The 18,651-nt window shown below is 39.1% G+C and overlaps 1 protein-coding gene across 5 annotated transcripts in view; it reads left to right on the forward strand.

Moving 5' to 3' along the window:
• The first annotated feature begins 3,910 nt into the window (after positions 1–3,910).
• The window catches only part of l(3)neo38 (lethal (3) neo38), a 79,441-nt gene continuing 64,700 nt past the window's right edge, over positions 3,911–18,651 (forward strand). For 4 of the 5 annotated variants that reach the window (XM_067758372.1, XM_067758369.1, XM_067758376.1 and 1 more), the window contains exon 1: positions 3,911–4,076. The gene's annotated coding sequence lies outside the window, so the exon portion shown is untranslated. The remainder of the gene's footprint in view (positions 4,077–18,651) is intronic. The other variant, XM_067758384.1, reaches the window with a different exon arrangement.

Raw genomic sequence — 18,651 nt, forward strand, 5'->3', positions numbered from 1 at the left:
GAAGCTCGTCTTGAACTCGGTTCGTAAGTACATATTGTGACGAATATTACCATCACTAAGCCGATACTAAGCAGCCACTCGTATGTACGTAAACAAATCCATCATCATCTACACACATACATACAAGGCAACGTAGATATACTCATACTCATAAACACATGTAATCATCAGCCGAAGTAGTACTCACATATACACATGCTATGCGAGAGGCTATAACCTACAAATACACACGCATATAGCTGGTAACCATGTAGGAGATTCTAGAAGGAGAAACGTCTAGACATTTGGAGAAATATGCGGACAATGCAACAGAGAGTATAAAATCAGCGCAGGCTGAGTAGTCAGTAATCAGTTTTGATTAAAACACGCTCTTGTGAAGTACGCGATATTGAAGTATAATTGTTCCAAAGTAGTTCAATAAAGACCATTTTGCAATACAGAATATTGAAGTGATTTATTCAACAGTTTAGAGATTCGAACGTTTGCAGAAGGTGTACAATAAGCGGAATTTACCGAGATTCGTTACAATATATCTTGCATTTATTTATACGTTTTTTTAGAACCGGTAACTTTTTCCAATTGATTTTTCTGAACCGGCTACTTTATCATCCAGGTTCCTTTCTGAGCCGGACGCTGAATACGGACCACTCCCATTAAACTTCCCCTGAGGCAGCTTTGGGTTCCGCCACTCGAAGAAACGGCGATTGGTTGAAAGGTAGCGGATTAGTGCGCACCTTACCCTAGGAGGGAGATCGGTGACTCATGGGCTGGTTTTCAAATGATTGGTGAATGGTGAACTGATGTATTCAGTTTTTGGAGATAAGGGAGATACGAAATAGGGCTGATGATTTTACCCGGGTATTCAGGTGGCAGGAGTCCAGGCATTACCCGGGTACCCCATTACACGTGTTATAGGCACCCTAATTTTGAAATTAAGTCCCTGGGCGGCGTTTTTGTTATGACTGAAGTTTGTAAAACAATATAGTGTCAGATTTAATTGGGAACGAAAAAAGAAAAAATTTTAGAGATGCCATTTAGTGAAGCGCGTTAAGCGGGTAATATTTCGAGAGCGTTTGGCATTGTTAACCGGTTCTAAAAAAGTTCGTAGAAATTGCTGCGATACAGTAGCGTCATGGTCATAGATGGCTTTACCATGCCGTTTGTCTTCCTGTCGTTAGCCACAGTCTCCGTGTTGTTATCTCCATGTAAGTCTCTATCCGGTTGCTCAAGCGGTTTGCATCCTGTATTCTGCCGACATTGAGACGAAATACTCTCTCATCCCTTTTCACCCCTTGACTTCTGACCTATCGCTCTCCGCCGTTCGCATTCTTTGCAGCGCTCTACCGTCACGACTATCCGCTTGTGCCGCTATCTTCGGCCTTCTTATGGGAATTATTAACTCTGATATATTTTCTGAAATCCATCTTGGCGTCCGGCCTTTTGCCTGCTGAGGGGCACATAATGGTGTAAAACATATATAGGCGGTTAATATTCTTCCATCGTTGCTTTCCGAGACGGCACAGTATTGTGAAGGCTCCGGCTCTGAAGGCAGCCGAAAGGAAATTTTTAAAATAATGAATTAAAATAATTTTTAATAGAATTGATTTTAGATTGGGTTGCAGGTTTTGTTTGTTTAAAGTTTCAAATCTTGTATATATTGATCTTAAATTTTGGTTTTCATCTTTATCTTCTTCCTGTAGCAGTGCTTCGTCCAATCCAATAGACGCGATCACTCATAAACTGTGAACGACATCCTTTAACGGAAGTCCAAGGCAGCTTGCAGGTTTAATAGGGTTGAACCAATCAGGCATGGTATGGGTGGCACATTTCAGTTGCAAAGATGGTTGGTATCTTGTGTAAACTCATCCCATTTAAGACATATATTATGTATGTATGTGGGGTTTGATTTTGTATAAGTTAGAGGTTCACTTATAACAGTATACAGGTCGAAGTTGTGCCAGAGTGACGCGCATCTTCCTGAGAGGCTGCTTTAACCAACTGCGAGTTGCGGGTATTGGATTCTCTCACAGGACTCAAGGATGAGGTTGATGGCCTTTGAAGTGAATTAACAAATGAAATGAACAACCCTTATTTAGAGTTCAAATATTATTGTTTCCCTTTTATACCAAAATATTTCTACAGTATTAATACGTAATTACACTAATACTTACAATCTAAAAATACATAGATTCATAATGCAAAATGACAGTCAGCATATTATTGCAGTGACCTATTTATGTACACATGTAAATAGACACATTTAAATAGTTTGTCAGTCAATATGACCAATAACAAATATGTCGATCAGCATGACTGATCGATAAGTGTGTTGGGCAATGTGACGGACTGACAAATGTAAACAGATATGTGTCGTGTGTGTCGGCATGTACATATGATGTTGAACTCCTGCTGAGTTCAAGTAATTATGTGGCTTAATCTGACTTGACTACTTGTGTGGTCGATATGTGTATAGGTATATTGTACAATCAAAAATGCATTGAAAATGAAACGCATTCTGAGTACCGCTACACCTTCTTATGCCCATCAGGCTCAAACGGCTAAGTTCTTGTGCGCCGGATTTCATCATAGTGCTTGTGAGGATGACTTCTTATGTCCCGGGAAAGGTGGGATATCTGTTTATTAAACATTTCATTTCTCTCTTTGACTAGTAATACTTCCGCCTCAATGTGTAGATGATGTTTTGGCGACATAAGAAGACATCCCATAGCAGTTTAGAGCACGGTGTTTTGGCAGACCTATAGCTGAGACGCGTAGCAAACAAACGGCTGCCAAATTACTTCTTAGGTAGCAATGAGTGGTACTTCAGGATTTTGTAACGACTCTTAACTTTAGGTACAATTGCGGTTGCATGTTCGCCATAATGTAGGTAATTATCGAACGTTACACCCCGTCGCGATTCTAGACAATTCATAACGTAATGTCATCTATCGTCGACATTTACCCCGTCCACGTCTTGTATAAGGTCGCGGAATATTTGGCCGGTGATAGTGCCAAGTTTCTATGACTGTTATTTTAACAACTATACATAGTTGTTTTAAAACTAATAGCTTATCTGTTATTTCAACAGCATTCACAGGTGTTTTACAGCAACTATCTGTTATTTCAACGGTGAAAACTTTTATTTTCAAGTCGACAGGAATCTCTTTTAACTTAACACAAATACTGTTGTTTTTAGGACAATAGAAATTACTGTTGTTCAAGGTGTCAATTTCAAAATGACGAAAATATGTTGATTTAACAGGGTCACTGTTAATATGAAGACAACAGATGTTTCGTTGTTTTAACTGCCAAATACTGTTGTTTTAGGATTAACAATTTTGATGCTGTTGAATTAACAACTTCGGGTATTGGATAAGAATTGACAGTAATTTTGGTTGATTCTGCCCATATTTTGGTTGATTTTACCAGCTTTTTTTCTCTGTGTACGTGAGGCCAACAATGTGGAAAGACTAACTGGCAACTCCTTCGAATGGGAAAGAAAGCTTCGATATTTAAAAATTTTAACGAAAGTGGGGATAAGGCACACTCCCTGCTGCACCTCTTGCTTAAGGCTTCTTGGTTTTTATGCTATCTACATATGTTACTAAGCTCATTCAACATTGGTGTCCGTCAACTTCTTCGGCTCTTGTAAGACCGGGTTTCTCAAGAGAGATCCCTCGCTTTTGTGTATCACTAATATTAATCTGCGCTGCAAACAATTAACAACTACAAATACATTCAGGCATACATATATACAAGGAATTGTAATAAAGGCTCTTGTAAGCTGTAACGAAAGGGCAAATAAAGAAGAGATATAAAAGCCAAAAGGAATGAAAGCTTACTAATGCCGCCTGACGCCAAATTGTCGCGTACCAAACACTCGCAACCATTCATTGTTCGACGGCAACAACATCAGGACGTAACGTTACCTTTAGCGGATGTCACAACAACCGGATATATTGTCGTTGGTTTTAGTATGTGGTGTAATTAATAAACATTTATGGTACATGCAGTTACGGTGAAAATTTGTGTTAAATTGACTGTTAAAAAAAAATTTTTTATAAAGATTCTAAACAGTAAGTTAAAAACTGAAAAGCTGGGCAAACATTACAACAATCGAAAAAAAAATCGATTAACAGACATATTTGCGGTTTTATTAAACAAAAACAAAAAAAAAAAACAACAACAGCTAGACATCCAATTCAGTTTCAGGATAACAAATGTGTTTCTATGCATAATGTTATGTGTATGTATGTATTTTGATTGGATGGATGTATGTATGAGCATGTATGAGTATCTGTGTTGTTTGCAGGGCCGGATTAACCCTCAATGGGGCCCTTTTTTCACGTCCGTTCCCTTCTTTTTTCGATTAAAAAATACAAACTTATATCTTTCATAAAAATTTTATTGTCACAATGTAATAATATTAATAAAATTACTATCTACATTTTCAACATGTCGTTTTCTACATTTGTTTTCGGCAGATTCATCAATTATATCATCAATGCAAAGTATACCTAACATCTCGAGTCACTCTTGTCGCGTTGTAGCTCTTTCAGCAGCTTTGATTCTTTTTAATTGCGAGAAGGATCGTTCCGCAGAACAATTTGTGATCATTAATGTTAAAAAAATCCGAATAGCTATTTCTGTGTTAGGAAATACATCGGCTAATTGATCTTCCATTAGAATCTTATACAAATGACTATGAGTTTTTTGTGCATCAGTGTATCTGGAGTTCACGTAACTTTGGAATTGTTTCATTTCAATGAAAAATTCTTCCAAATCTCTGGAATAAAAAATAACAAAGTTATTTATAGCTTCGTGGAGGTCTCCATCACTTAGAGAAAAGTTGATGAGAAATGCAAATCTCTCTTAAGCTTCCATATACTTTCACTGTGAAGATTGTCGATGATTTCGAGGAAACCTTTTGTTTTAAAATCATCGCCAGGCGAAAATTCTACTTCTGGAGCGTTTCCGTCATTAGGTTGTTTTTTTCTACGACGAGTACGTTTTACGATTTCTGTATAACCTACACCAGGTAATAATTGTTTAGTTTTTTCCTCTGTAATCAGTTTGATTTAACCACGCTTTTGTGAATTATGCGATATTAAAGTATAATTGTACTAGTCCCAAAGTAGACCATATTACAATACTGAATATTGGAGTTATTTATTCAACAGTTCAGCGATACGAACGTTAGCAGCAGGTGCAAAATATCAGGAAATCCCCAAATTCTTTACAATACATTCACTTAATTGGCATCCATCATTAATCATTCACTCATTCATCATTCTAGTTGAAATTCCCGCTTGAAGGCTTCTACACCCTCTGTTCCAAAAATAACCGAAATTTTACAAAATAAAAACATTCAGTGTACATTTTGAGATTATTCTTTTTTATTATTCAATATACTCTCCTTACACTTCGATACACTTCTTTGCACGCTCATACAATTTGTCAAATGAGTCGGAAATGTCCTTTTTAGGAACCTTGTCTGGTTCGTCGGTCGTCGCCTTTTGAATGTGGTCAATTGAGTTTTTTTATTTGACTAAAATTTAGCTTCAGTTCTCATTATATTTTTCTTTCACTCTTTTATATGTTTGTAAGAAAATTCGGCCCTGGTTGTTTGTGCTGAAAAGTGAAAAGCCACCCTCCAGGCGGTAGGAAAAACAAAACGTACATAAACCCAAGCATACGCTCAGGCGTTCAACTATAAAAAGTACAAAACATCGACCCACCACCAAAAATTGCAATAACAACAACAACAAATATGGAGCATAGCTTTGATAGCAGAATATAGAAAATGAAAACACTTGTCAACAAGAAATACAAAAACAGTTCCTGCCACTACTACCAGACATTATGTATCTACCGTTGGAGTTGTACTATGTGAGAGGTCACGTTGATTTCAATGCCAGCTATGTAAATATTATCTCTCTCTCTCACCCTTTTTCTCTTAAATTATTAATTGCTCTCAATTGAAGTTATGACGTATGTTGCTCTTTTTGGTGTTTGCGCTTTATTTCCGTAAACTTTGTAACCTCGATTTCTTCCTGTGTAAGTGGTAGCAGGATTCAAGGTTGCTCCATCTCACACCCGCTTCTAAGAAAATCCATTTCCAAATGAGCTTACAGGTAGCGAGCGGCATGCTCAATCCCTTCCAAGACGACGAAAGCGGCACAGATGTGCCCCCTCTTGCAAGTTCGTCAGCCATCTCATTGCCCGGTATATCCGAGGTCCATGCACTCACACCAGACTGAGGGAAGTTTGCTCAGCGATCTCGTTAAGATATTTGCGGCACTTCTCTACTGTCCTGGACTTACATGTGACCGATCCAAGTGCTTTTAGTGTAGCCTGGCTGTCAGAGTAAATACAAATTTGGTTATAGCCGTTAGCAGCCTTCCCCAGGTTATGAGCGGCCTCATTTATAGCAGCCACCTCCTTCTGAAATGCGCTGGAATGAACGGGTAGGCTAAATGATAGATTCCACCCTAGTTGAGGTGCAAAGACACCGTTGTCCACCTTATTATCCAGTTTGGAGCCGTCAGTATATATCTGCAGCCTATCGCTCAGGTTCGGTGGCTCCGTCAACCAATAATACCTATCCGGGATAATAACATCGTACTTCATATTGAAAAATACAGTCGGAGCGCAATAAGTCGACGAATGCGAATCCAGATACTTAAGGATGGCTGCATGACCATCCACATTGTCTCTCCATCCGGATAACTCTCGCAGCCGTAGAGCAGAAAAGGCCGCACATTGCTTGGCCATTAAATCTATTGGCAACACATTAAAAATAGTGTCCAGCGCCTCCGCCGAGCACCCCCAGGCAGATTAGAGCACTTCTTTGTACCTTCTGGAATGCCCGTAAGTTTGATTTAGTATCTAAGCTCGTCCACCAGACCACTGCCCCGTATAAAAGGATTGGTCTAAACACAGCGGTGTAGAGCCACAGGGTAATATCCGGTGATAGTCCCCCTCTTCGCGCAACAGCTCCCCTACAGCTATACAGTGCCACCGTTGTTTTTTCACACGCTCCTGAGCGTTTTCCCTTCAGAATAGTTTCCTATCCAAAATTACTCCTAGGTATTTGGCAGAGTCCCTCAGCGTCAGGGTTATACCCGCTAGCACCGGCAGCTGCAACGCAGGTATCTTATGTTTATACAAATCGGTCTGAAGTCTTTAGGGGTCACGTGACACGTGACCAGATTTTGGTATAAAGGTGACCCTTGAATCGTTAACCCTATTTTACGGGGTTGGAATGATTCGATGGTGGCTAGAAAATGAAAATAAATACCAAACCTCCGAGAAGGTTTAGTTCAAGCTTCTCTTACATTTGGCGGCCGCCTTGGTGGTAACGTGCTCCGCCTACCACACCATCTTCGGTTCAACACCCTTGAAAAGTAGCATCAAACATTTAGTTTAGTTTTTTCACTTAGAAAATTTTATAAGCGGGGTCGCCCCTCGGCAGTGATTTGGCAAACATTCCGAGTGTATTTCTGCCATGAAAAGCTTCTCAAAAACCTGTAGGTCCCGTCCCGCCAATTTCTAGGCAAAAATTAAAGGAGCTTGACGCAAATTGGAAGAGAAGGTCGGCATAAAACTCTTCGGAGGCTACCCCGCCTTGTATTTATTTATTTCTTTCTCTTTGGTGTTGTGCTGCTTTTTAAATTTTTCTACAAATTGGCTGGACAGGATCTACCGAACTGAACTGAGCAACTTTCCATACAGAATGACACTCGGAGTGTTTGTCAAACCAGCCTTGAACCCAGGTCTGGTTGGTGAACACGCTACGTCCATGTCACGGTGTTCGCCACGGTGGTTTAACCAATATTTTTTTGCGGCGCACGGCGGATGGAGGGTAAAGGGCCGACAGTTGTTGAAAGCAGCCGAATTTACGAAATCACCTTTGCCTTTGCATGTTTCGCTGAAAATACACTCTGTGGTCACGTCCACTGCAGCCCGTGTGTTCATTAGAGTTTGTGATATGGGCTTTAGTCTTGCGAATTACGCGCAATCCCGCATTCTTAATAGCTTCAACTCAATCTTGGCTAAACCACATTACAATGAACCCGCCACTGTTTACTTCAACAGCTTCATACTCTCGAATTGGCGCAATTTATCTCCGAAAGCAAATAAAGATTTCCACAAAATTTGTGTTGTGCAACTTTTTAACTTTTTTTACAAGTTGGCGTGATGGGACCTATATATTTTTTGACGACTCCGAACGGTAGCCGCAGGGCAGATACATTTTTACTGGGAAGTTTTCTATAGCAGAATTAGCACGCTACCAACACAACACGGCAGCCGGCTGTGATTAAACGGAAAGTTCAATTTTCCCGAATTTTAAGCAATTAAGGACACTGTAGAAAGGATGCTATCAACGCTTTGACGATTAAGCAATGCAAAACTTACTCGGATACGCGCAATTGTGGCCTTTAGCCCAACAATTGTGGATCCAAGGGTGTTAAGAGAATGCCTGAACTCGCTCTATTTTGGGTGCTTGTGAACCGGCCGTTATATGCTGCAGAAAATCCGTTTTTCCGCTGACCTTCTGTAGTCGGCACCTGAAGCACAGTTAGGCTTCGAGTTAGTTAATAAATCTCTGTATAGTTCCTACTTCTAGCAGAATAGCGGGATCTATCTGGACAGAGTTGGATAGAAGCTGCTCCGCCATTCTTATCGGGTTCAATAAATCCCATTTATCTATCGTGATTGGCGTTTTGACAGTACGCTATCCAATGAGAGTCCATGTAATGCGATTCAGCATTCTGTAGGGACCTCTAGCTGCCCTTTCATAGAAGATTACGTGGTGGAATCATAGGGATTCAAGGGCTTCATAAGCGCAATACAAAGCTTTACAGCTTAAAAGCTTTCGCAATTCAATTGTCAACCTCACCTTTGCGAGGGGAACCCTGTTACATATATGAATGCGGCTCTGGCGACCCCAAGCTCCTCATGGAACTAGGGGGTGGGGGATGACCTAAAAGGTTTAATGCGATCGTATTAATCGTTCCCGAGGTGGTCGGACTAGTACCTTAATGGTGCTTTTACCGGATCTATATACGGCAAAGGACTATCAACATCGATAACACTCCCCAAAATGTTCGGGGTGGTGGAATAATAAATTCTTTTCCTGCAGGTCTTCAATACCTTCAAGCTGTCCTAGTGAGCTTCCCTTGGCCAAAAAAACAAAAAATATAACTCAAATAAGTTTTAACCATACCTAACGTGCCATCTTAGACGAATAAATCATTGGTCTTCTGGAACAAACGAAAATATTCTGAGTCTTAAATTAGATAATAATTTGGAAATTTGAAACCGGGTTTTAAGTAACTTATCGATGAGCTAGAGGCTACCAATTTAGAGCTTAAGTCAGAGGTCGATGACAGCCGATTACACGATAGAAAAAGATTCGCTAGGGGACGCACGGGATGAGATATTTAGAAAAATCGTACGAAACGGAGGGAATTATGGGATTGATTTTTATTTACATAAGTTCTCATTGAGCTACAACTGTAAAACTTCACAGATAGGATAAGAAGCCGAGAAAATTTAAGAAAAGGAGAAAAAGTTCCGTTAGGTGGCGCACGGATCGAAATGCTTAGATAAGAACTTGGAAATTTGGTGCCTGGAGATCGATTTTAAAGTAACTTCTCATTGAGCTACAAACACGAAACTTCACAGATATGTTAAGACGCCGTGGCAAAGGAACAAAAGAGAAAATAAAAATAAAATAAAAAAATTTTAAACACTTCCTTTATATAAATGGACAAAAATCAGCGAAAAATGTCTCCTTATATAAAGACATATTTTTGCTAAACTTTGATTTTTAAATTTTGACATAGAAATTGCAAAAATATTTATGAGAAGTAAAAATATAAAGGTGGAGCGAAATTGATTGACTAATAATATCTCAGTTCCTACCAACTTTCCAATCCAAGTAATGTGTCTCATAAATATTTTTACAATTTCTGTCAAAATTTAAAAATTAAAGTTTAGCAAGAATATGCCTTTATATAAGGAGACATTTTTCGCTGATTTTTGTCCATTTATATAAAGGAAGTGCTTACATTTTTTTAATTTTATTTTTATTCTTGATGAATTAATCGACTTTTGAAATTATTATTAGAACTTACGAAATCTTAAAATCTTAGGTTTAAAATTTGTAATAAAACAACAATTTTGATTGGAACATATTGCAATGAGAGTAAGAGTATTTGAATGTTTTTATCACTTTTCATGCCCTCTCCGCAAACAAATGTGCCAAATACTCAACATTGCAATGGCCACCAGTGGAATTTCTCAATATACTAAACATTCGCTCTTACCACAAAATATGCTTGACACAGTCGCTCAATGTACTCGTACTCGTCCGAGCATTTCTGTCATGCAATAACACTCACTTACTCTTCAGTACATTTTATATAAGTGCAGCAATTCGTGAGTGAGTGAGTGGGTAATGCTCACTGGGTTACTCGTTGCAAAGAATAAGTAAGACCATTATTATAATAATAATAATAAGTCTGATGATGATTAGCATGTAGTACGTATAGTGAAAAGTGAGATTCATGCGAAAGCTCATGGCATGATATCACTATGGCAAACATCTACATATGTCTGTGTATGCATATATGTATGTAGTATGTGCGTATATGTCTGCAATGAGTCTTTACCAGGGATGCACCTTAACGTTAAGCTAATCGTTTATCAAAAAATTTCCACCGTTTCCGTTGAAACACTTCGAAATATTATCGATAAAGAAATTATCAAGGTAAATTGTATCTCGTTTTTAACCGAAACGAAAAGCTTTCGTTAACGTTAAAAACGCTAACAAAAACGTGATACTTTATGTTTGAATTGTGCTGGCAATGCTATATCCATGGTGAAGCCGTAAGGTGCTAACAACGAGCGCACATACACACACAAACTCCATGTAATTTGTTTGTGTAATTCGTTGGTGGTAATGTCAAAAATACTCTGAGAAATGTTCGTACTGTCAAAATTCATGAGAAAAGTTGCAATCAGCTTGGCTAATGCTTTCACCTTTAATGACTCCGCCATCAATCAGCTTTGCCAGCATAGTTTGAAATTAATAATCAACATAAACGATTTGATTTCGTTTTGATATGGCAGAAAACGAAACGAAATCATTTCGTTAATTTGACGTTCTTAACGTTAATAAACGAAACGAAATGACTTTGTTTCGTTTATTAACGTTAATTATCGTAACGAAATGATATCGGTTCGTTGGTTAAGCATGCCTGGTCTTTACCATGGGGATGAGGAAGAATCCAAAACATACCAGATTAATCAAAGAGTCAACTCAGTAGGTACCTCTAACTGGTTCTACTGGTTTCTACATCATCTCGAAATTCGGTCTATGGACTACCTTCTTAAAATCTTTCTCTCCCCTTCCCTTTCAATAGCCTGGGCAAGTTAAGGTCACAAAGTCCGTAGTGTGCTTCGATTAACTTAGAAACCTTCTGTTGCAGTTTTCATGCTTCTTAAAGCCAGTAGGCTTTCTCGGTCTCCTTTGAAGCTACAACATTTCCCATCCCAACATAGTATCCGCGGCTTAGACAAATACATATATACATGCCCTTATACACACATACATATATATGTGTGTACTTTTTTCGTGAGCTGCACCCCACTTTTGCATGGACAGTGCCAAGTATGAGTAAGCGTACCATTTCTCATACCACCAATTTTCAACATAACTTAGTGGAACAGCGGCGGAGACTCACACATCGTGGCAAGTGAAACATTTCCCGTTTGGCATGCACAAGCACTACCTACATACACACATACATACATATATTTTGTACCTCATATACGATTTTCCACCCTCAAAATGAATAGAAGAAAAATAGCGACAAGAAAAAAATACACAATGAAAGCAATAGCAGTAATGAGTGGAATATATGTATGTACATTAGGGTGTGACCTATTTCCACGAAGACAAGTTTTCATAGAGCAACAAAAACAGGGATCCACTAGAAATGTTAGTTACATCCCAAAGAGGGTTTGTTAATAATTTCAAAATCGGTGTATTGATTAAAGGATGCTCGAACTTTTTAATGACTATAAGTGACCCTGCGGTTGTTTGAATGTTTACTGTGCTATCTAGGTTATAAGCGACCAGGGCTCAAGTAGGGTTGAATGGTATCTCCATTTAGATTCGGAAGAATTCCTTTCCTTGTTAGGTCCTATACTCTTTTAATATGCGATTGTTCATTTGTATGTCCTACAGGCATACGAGAAGAGCCAGCCAGCCGACTAAGGAGCTTAGATTATGCGCACGGTAGTCATGTTTGTCAAACGAGTCGGCTGAAATCTACGGACCTAAAAGGTTCGACGTGATGGTATCAAATCTTTCGCGAGATGGTCAAGTAGTACTTTAAACGTGCTGATTTCCAGAACCTACAATATTCCTCAAATGACTATGATCTTCAATTATACTCCCCAAACCCTTAGGGAAACAAGAAGAAGAAAGGAAAAAGCATTAGCAAACAGCTATCTCCTGGGATTTGTCTTGTATGTTTCCCCCGCCCTTTCACTGAGTTTTCAGGCTGAATAAGTACCCGGTACTTTACGTTGGAGCATACTGACTAAATCAGGAAAAAGTATTAAAAGAGTGCTTAAGGAGCTGCTCAGAGTAAAGGCAACCTATCACAATCCAGTTCATTTGAAATCTTTTCGTGTAGAGGGATTGTATTCCTTCTACCCACCCCTTACTTGATCTTGAGGGGTTCCTCACCGTATAACTTTGTCAAAAATTATATACTAAGTCGAAGTCATATCAGGAAACCTGCCAAGAATATCATTGTGATCATATCACGAAGGGGTTCTTTTAAACCGTCTAAAGCTCATGTTTAGGGCGTCAGTTGAACGTGAGATGAAGACATACTATTTTCAGAGAGATGGTATTGTTTATGGAGGTCAGTATCGCTGTATCGAAAAAATCGATATCGCGGTACTTTCCCGGGCATGAATCCAGTACTAGCCCTTTATGGCCACAGCCCAACTGCCGCAGGAATAATTTTTTTTGGGCCTTCGAACTTTTGAGTTTGTTGATTATTACGACAGACCAAGCTTTCAGCCAAAGAATAACTTCATGACAAGAGCGTTTCGCTAATAGATATCGACCGCGGCCTTATTTTTCGTGCCAGCGCTGGTTCCCAAATAAAGGCCAAGTATAAAATTTTTCAACATTGACCCAGTATATGTCCTAACAGGAGAAGCGTTCTTACTACCCTGCTTTCGGTCGTGGTAATCAACCACCTGCTTCAGGACGTTGAAGGCTTATATTTCTGAATACACTGAGAGACGTTTAACAGGGTTATCTGGGTGTTTTGACCAGGAGTTGTTTTGTTTACGCGGAAGTACAAGAATCCCAAATTTAGAACACAAACTTTTAGGAGAGTCCCGCTGGTACTGTTTGACATGGTTAAGTACCTTGGGATTATTCTTCACAGCAAGCTGTCAGGGAAGCTTAATGTGGAGGACAAGTCTAATAGGCTTCAGTTGCCTTGTACTGCAGTAGAGGGGCAATTGGCAAACGCTCGGGGGATCTCTCCAAGTGTGGTAAAACGGCTGTACGATATGGTGATCAACCCGATTTTCTTATATTAGTGATTAGCTTTGTTGTAATAAGCAGTGCCCTTCGAACAACACTTTTCACTCTCTAGCTACATCCACCACCCATATTCCCTCAATGGATGCAAGGAATTGGGAATTAGTAGGGGACGGTAGTCTGGTGAATCTATTCATGAATGAATTCAGTTTGGACGGAAGGTTTCGGTTTTATTTATTTTTTTTTTTTTATTTTTTTTTTTGGAGTGTTAACAGGACAGGACTCAATGTGCTAGACAGCCCCAGCTATGTTAAATGTAGGGTGGACGTCACTTTAAGCTCAGCTGCCCTGTTAATGCTCCCGAGGAAACTTCAATGATTGATGAGATCCTTATTCAAGTAGAAAGAAGAACTTACTGTGCAGCAGGTCTTTGATAACAACATAGCGTATGATTCTTAAGCAGCTTTATGATGACGTTCGATATTTCGTTGCCTGGATCTTAATTTGGTAGGAGAGAATATTTATACTCCTGAAGGAGCTGGTAGTATCGTTCCGAAATTTATAGACGTTTTTGTTTCCCTTCAAATCTTATTACTTGCCTTCATGGAAGGTGCTTATATTGCCCCATAGTTCCTCTTAATCTTCTTCGAGAGCCGCGAAGCTGCAATATCCAACTTAAATAAATCATCGTTCGACTTTAAAGAAACTAGGCGGATGTTTGAAACTTCGTCAGAATAATCAATACATATATACATACATATATTTATGCCAAAGATTTTCCTACTGGTACACCATCCCCATACTTATTCCCGTAAACGCACACATACACATGCACAAATGTCTCTAGACTCACCCCCAAGGCGGCGTACGAACCAATTTATTTAGCTTTCGCTTTGTTTTTGCATTTACTCTACTCTTGTTATTATTTTATTATTCTGCGTCAGTAAGTTTTGTACTTCTTGTAGAGCCTTTTACTTACATTTCTAAAATTGTTCGTAGTGCTGCGTATTGATTTCATAGTCTGCTACTTTAGAAAGCTCCTACTTACGAACTACAATCCATTTGTTAGTCAAGGTACATCTTGCTCGTTGCCTTAGTAAAGCGCATATACTCTGAAGACTGATAGGAGTTTGCTCTCCATTCATTCTCCAGGAGTCTTTTAGTCAGAGGCACCATTAATTTATTGTCAATGTCTCTGTTACCAATTCAACAACGAAGCCGCTTGACGTTTACAGAAATTGAAAGTTGAAAGCACATACAATATCTTTCCGCAAGGTAGCTGTTGTATACTTAGAACAGTTCTTTTTATAGATACTTAATAGCATTGCAAGTAAGAATCGCGCCACCCACCACCCACCAGCCAACAACTAACTCATATTGCATCAAATTGACAAGGGCCCATACGATTCGATATCCAGGGTGGAGAAATAACAGCAACGAAGTTCTAACTCACCCCTATGCAAGTCTAAATGGTATGGACACCTCAGCAGGTTTGTTGACTCATACTGAAGACAGGCACTGCGGTCACGAATGGTTGGACGTACGTACAGTGGACGCATTAACTATTCTGAGTCGACAGTGAGGCGGCGAACACAAACACTTGCTTACATACATACATAGCCACACGGATGCATATTTATGTGTGCTTTGGGAAGTTGGTACAGTAAAACCCACCTAAGAAACAAACATTAGTTTTCTGAGGTACTAAAAGAGCAGTATAAATGGTACTTTTAATTACTTATTTTGTTGTGTTGATTTTCCGATAGTGTGGATAAATGATGTATATTGGAACGATTTTCCGTCGTCCCTTGTCAAATTTGGTTTCGAGACAAACCGGTTTCGGCGTTGTGCCATCATCAGTGGCGTTTTTCGTTCTGATCTGTTGTTGTCGTTTGTCCTGTATTTATAGTTCGTAGGTACATGAACAGGTATTGTCAAAATTGATGCTTGTGTATATTTAGTTATGTGTATGTGCTGTGGGTTCATTCAGAACCGAGGGTGGTTTTTACTGATCGATTTGTGTGGCTGACTGAGGCAGGTAAAAATCCGTAATTTTAATCGTTTGACCTTCTTTGTGGGTTTGTTGTTTTGGTGCGTTATTTTGTGTTTATTTTTTGTTGTGTGTTTGTCTGTTGTACCTGAGTGATTACTTTGTTTCTTGTAAACAAGTTTTAAAGGCTCGAATATTGTGTCAGAAATTGTGTTTAACTGTTCGTTTATTATTCTACCGTCGAATGTTTTCTGTTTGTAGATTTCCATGTTTTCGAGTACGTTGAGACGTCGGCCTTTTACTTGTATGTGAAGAACCCTAACTGTTTTATTAATGTTTGCTGGGGAACATTAATTTTCGACCATGCGATTCGCGAAGTTAGACTTTGGTATAATGTTTGGATTCCGTGTTTTTTGTTGTAATCTCTAATGTGCTCTCGGAACCTCGTTCTTATTTGCCGTCCTCTTTGTCATATGAAACTATGTTGGCATCCGCATGTAAGCTTGTATACGCCGTGGCTGCTAACCGGATTTTCTGAGTTAGTGTCAGTTCTTAGTTTCCGCCCTAGATTGTTCGATGTTTTGAACGCTGTGTTAATGTTGTATTTTTTTAAAGAAGTTTGCCAATTTATATGTTGCTTTTCCAGTATATGTCATAGTCGTCCAGGTGTTATTATTTTCCTTTTCATTATTTCTTTTTGGTTCACCACGCGCCCTTCCAAGCTTATCTACTAATGCTTTTTTATATCCGTTGTTTGCAGCAATGTTATATATGACTTTAAGCTCTCTCTTATATGCCTCCTGTGTAAGAGGTGTTCTTTCAAGTTTATGTACCAAATGCCTTAATGCTGCATTTTTATGCTGTTGGGGGTGATTTGAGGTATTATGTATTATTGTGCCGTTGGCTTTCTATATATGTCATAGCTAAATCTTTTGGCAATTTTATCAATATTTATCGTGAGGTCTAGATAGTTGATTCCTCGGTCTTTTTCGGTTTCCATTGTAAATTTTATATTTTTTTAATACTTGCACTGAACGCCTTTATATGTGTGCTATATACAATGTTACAAAAGGTTTTAGTTTCATATAATGTGGAAGTAACATGAAAAATCTTCAGAATGAAGTTTTCGCAATGGTGGCAGAGCTCCGGTAGCAATTTGGCAAACAATTTGAGTGCATTTTTGCTATCAAAAGCTTCTCAGCAGAAATCCATCCGAATTGGCAGTGCTTCAAGGTAAAATTAACTTCTCAAACAAACAAGTACGAAAAAGATGTTGTTCACAGATTCGATGTCACACTGCTTTGTTGGACTGCACTAGTAAAATGAGCGGGAGAACATATGTACATATTTCCCAATCACTGTTCCGAGGAGGAGTATATCAACACCTGCAAATGCCTGCAAAGATATCTCGAGTTATCGAAATAAGCTTTTCTCTTTATTTTTTAATACAAACGAGGTGATAAGATCTCATTTGTTCCGCCTGTAGATAAGGGACTGCAGCAGGACTTGCATAGAAGGGACTACTGAACCTGATATTAACTTCCTTTATAGTGTGCCGCAGTTCAGTCGTTTCTGATTTGAATTAAAATAAAAAAATTAAAAAAATAAATGAAAGGCGCGATAACCTCCGAAGAGATTTAAGGTCGAGCTACTCTTCTAATTTGCGTCGTGCTGCTTTTTAATTCGTCCTACAATTTGGCGGGACGGGGCCTACTTGTTTTATGCCGACTCCGAAAGGCAAGGCAAATGAGTTTTCACTGAGAGCTTTTCATGGCAGAAATACACTCGGTATGTTTGCCAAACATTACCGAGGGCCGACCCTGCTTAGAAAAAATTTCTTCTAATTGAAAAAACTTGATTCTAAAAATTTGATGTTGCTTTGCCCAGGGCGTGAACCCAGCGTCTTCGGTGTGGTGATGGAGCACACAACCATCACACCACAGCGGCTACCTGATTTGAATTAAGAGAGGAATAAAAGAGCTTCCGAATGCTGAAATCAAGGTCTCGTCTTGCCAATTTGTAAGAAATATTAAAAAGTTACACCACGCAGTTTGGAAGCTTGACTTAAGCCTTCTCAGAAGTATATTGTATCTATCTTTAAATCAGCACGAAGAAAGGATGAGGGTGTTTTCTTGGGTTAGGTCAAAATAGTCTATGAGAGAGTTAAGGTGAAATATTTCTTAGATAGTTAGTAAGACAAGGGAGAGATAAGACAATATTAGGGTGGTTTATACCTACACAGGTGGCTCAAAAATGGAAAAGGAAATTGTGGTAGGGCATAATTCTGTGGAGGTCTTTGCTATAAGAAGAGCAGATACGTGCCTACAGGATAATGCAGTTTCAATAACTAACTAAACGATGCTTGTAATCGGATACCATAATGGTGGTATAATCAAAAGTGATATAATGTGGATGAAGGTAGATTGCTGATGAGATAACCGCAAACGATTCCGATATGAAACTAAGTGAGGCGGACAATTCTGTTCGCATATCGTTAGGTGTTCTTCTGATGACAAGTTCTGATGGAAAGTTCTCTCCACATTTCACGAGATGTAATTGTACAGGATTTTCCCTCCTACATAAGGTCTGTTGCCTACGTGGACGATATCTGGATCTATACTGTCATTGCACGTCTAATTCTAGTATATGGTTGTTGTTGTAGCAGTGCTTCGCCCCACCTAATAGGTGCGACCGATCACAAAATGTCATCAATGTCCTCTAACGGGAGTCCAAGGAAATTTGCAATTTCAAGTGTATGGTGTTCTAGTTTGCTGGTCGGCGCATATAAAGGCAAAATTCCATGCGAGCTCACAGCTCATCCTTAGTGGCGCTCTTGTTTCCACTCCGACAAAGGCAGTCAAAACTATCCTGCCCCTCCCAACACTGGATTTCGTAGCGATGGAAATAGCCGTTATCGTGTCCCTTCGAATTAGAGAAACTGGCAAATGGAGGAATGGAGGAAGTGGTCATGCCACTAATTTAACACTGATATTTGAACTTTTGCAACATTTTAACAAAGAATTTCACAATGGGCATATGCACGCGATAAGAATATGCCAATAGGCAACATGCTGTTCAG

The sequence above is a fragment of the Eurosta solidaginis genome, chromosome 1 (assembly GCF_040869045.1).
Source record: "Eurosta solidaginis isolate ZX-2024a chromosome 1, ASM4086904v1, whole genome shotgun sequence".
NCBI classification, from domain to species: domain Eukaryota; kingdom Metazoa; phylum Arthropoda; class Insecta; order Diptera; family Tephritidae; genus Eurosta; species Eurosta solidaginis.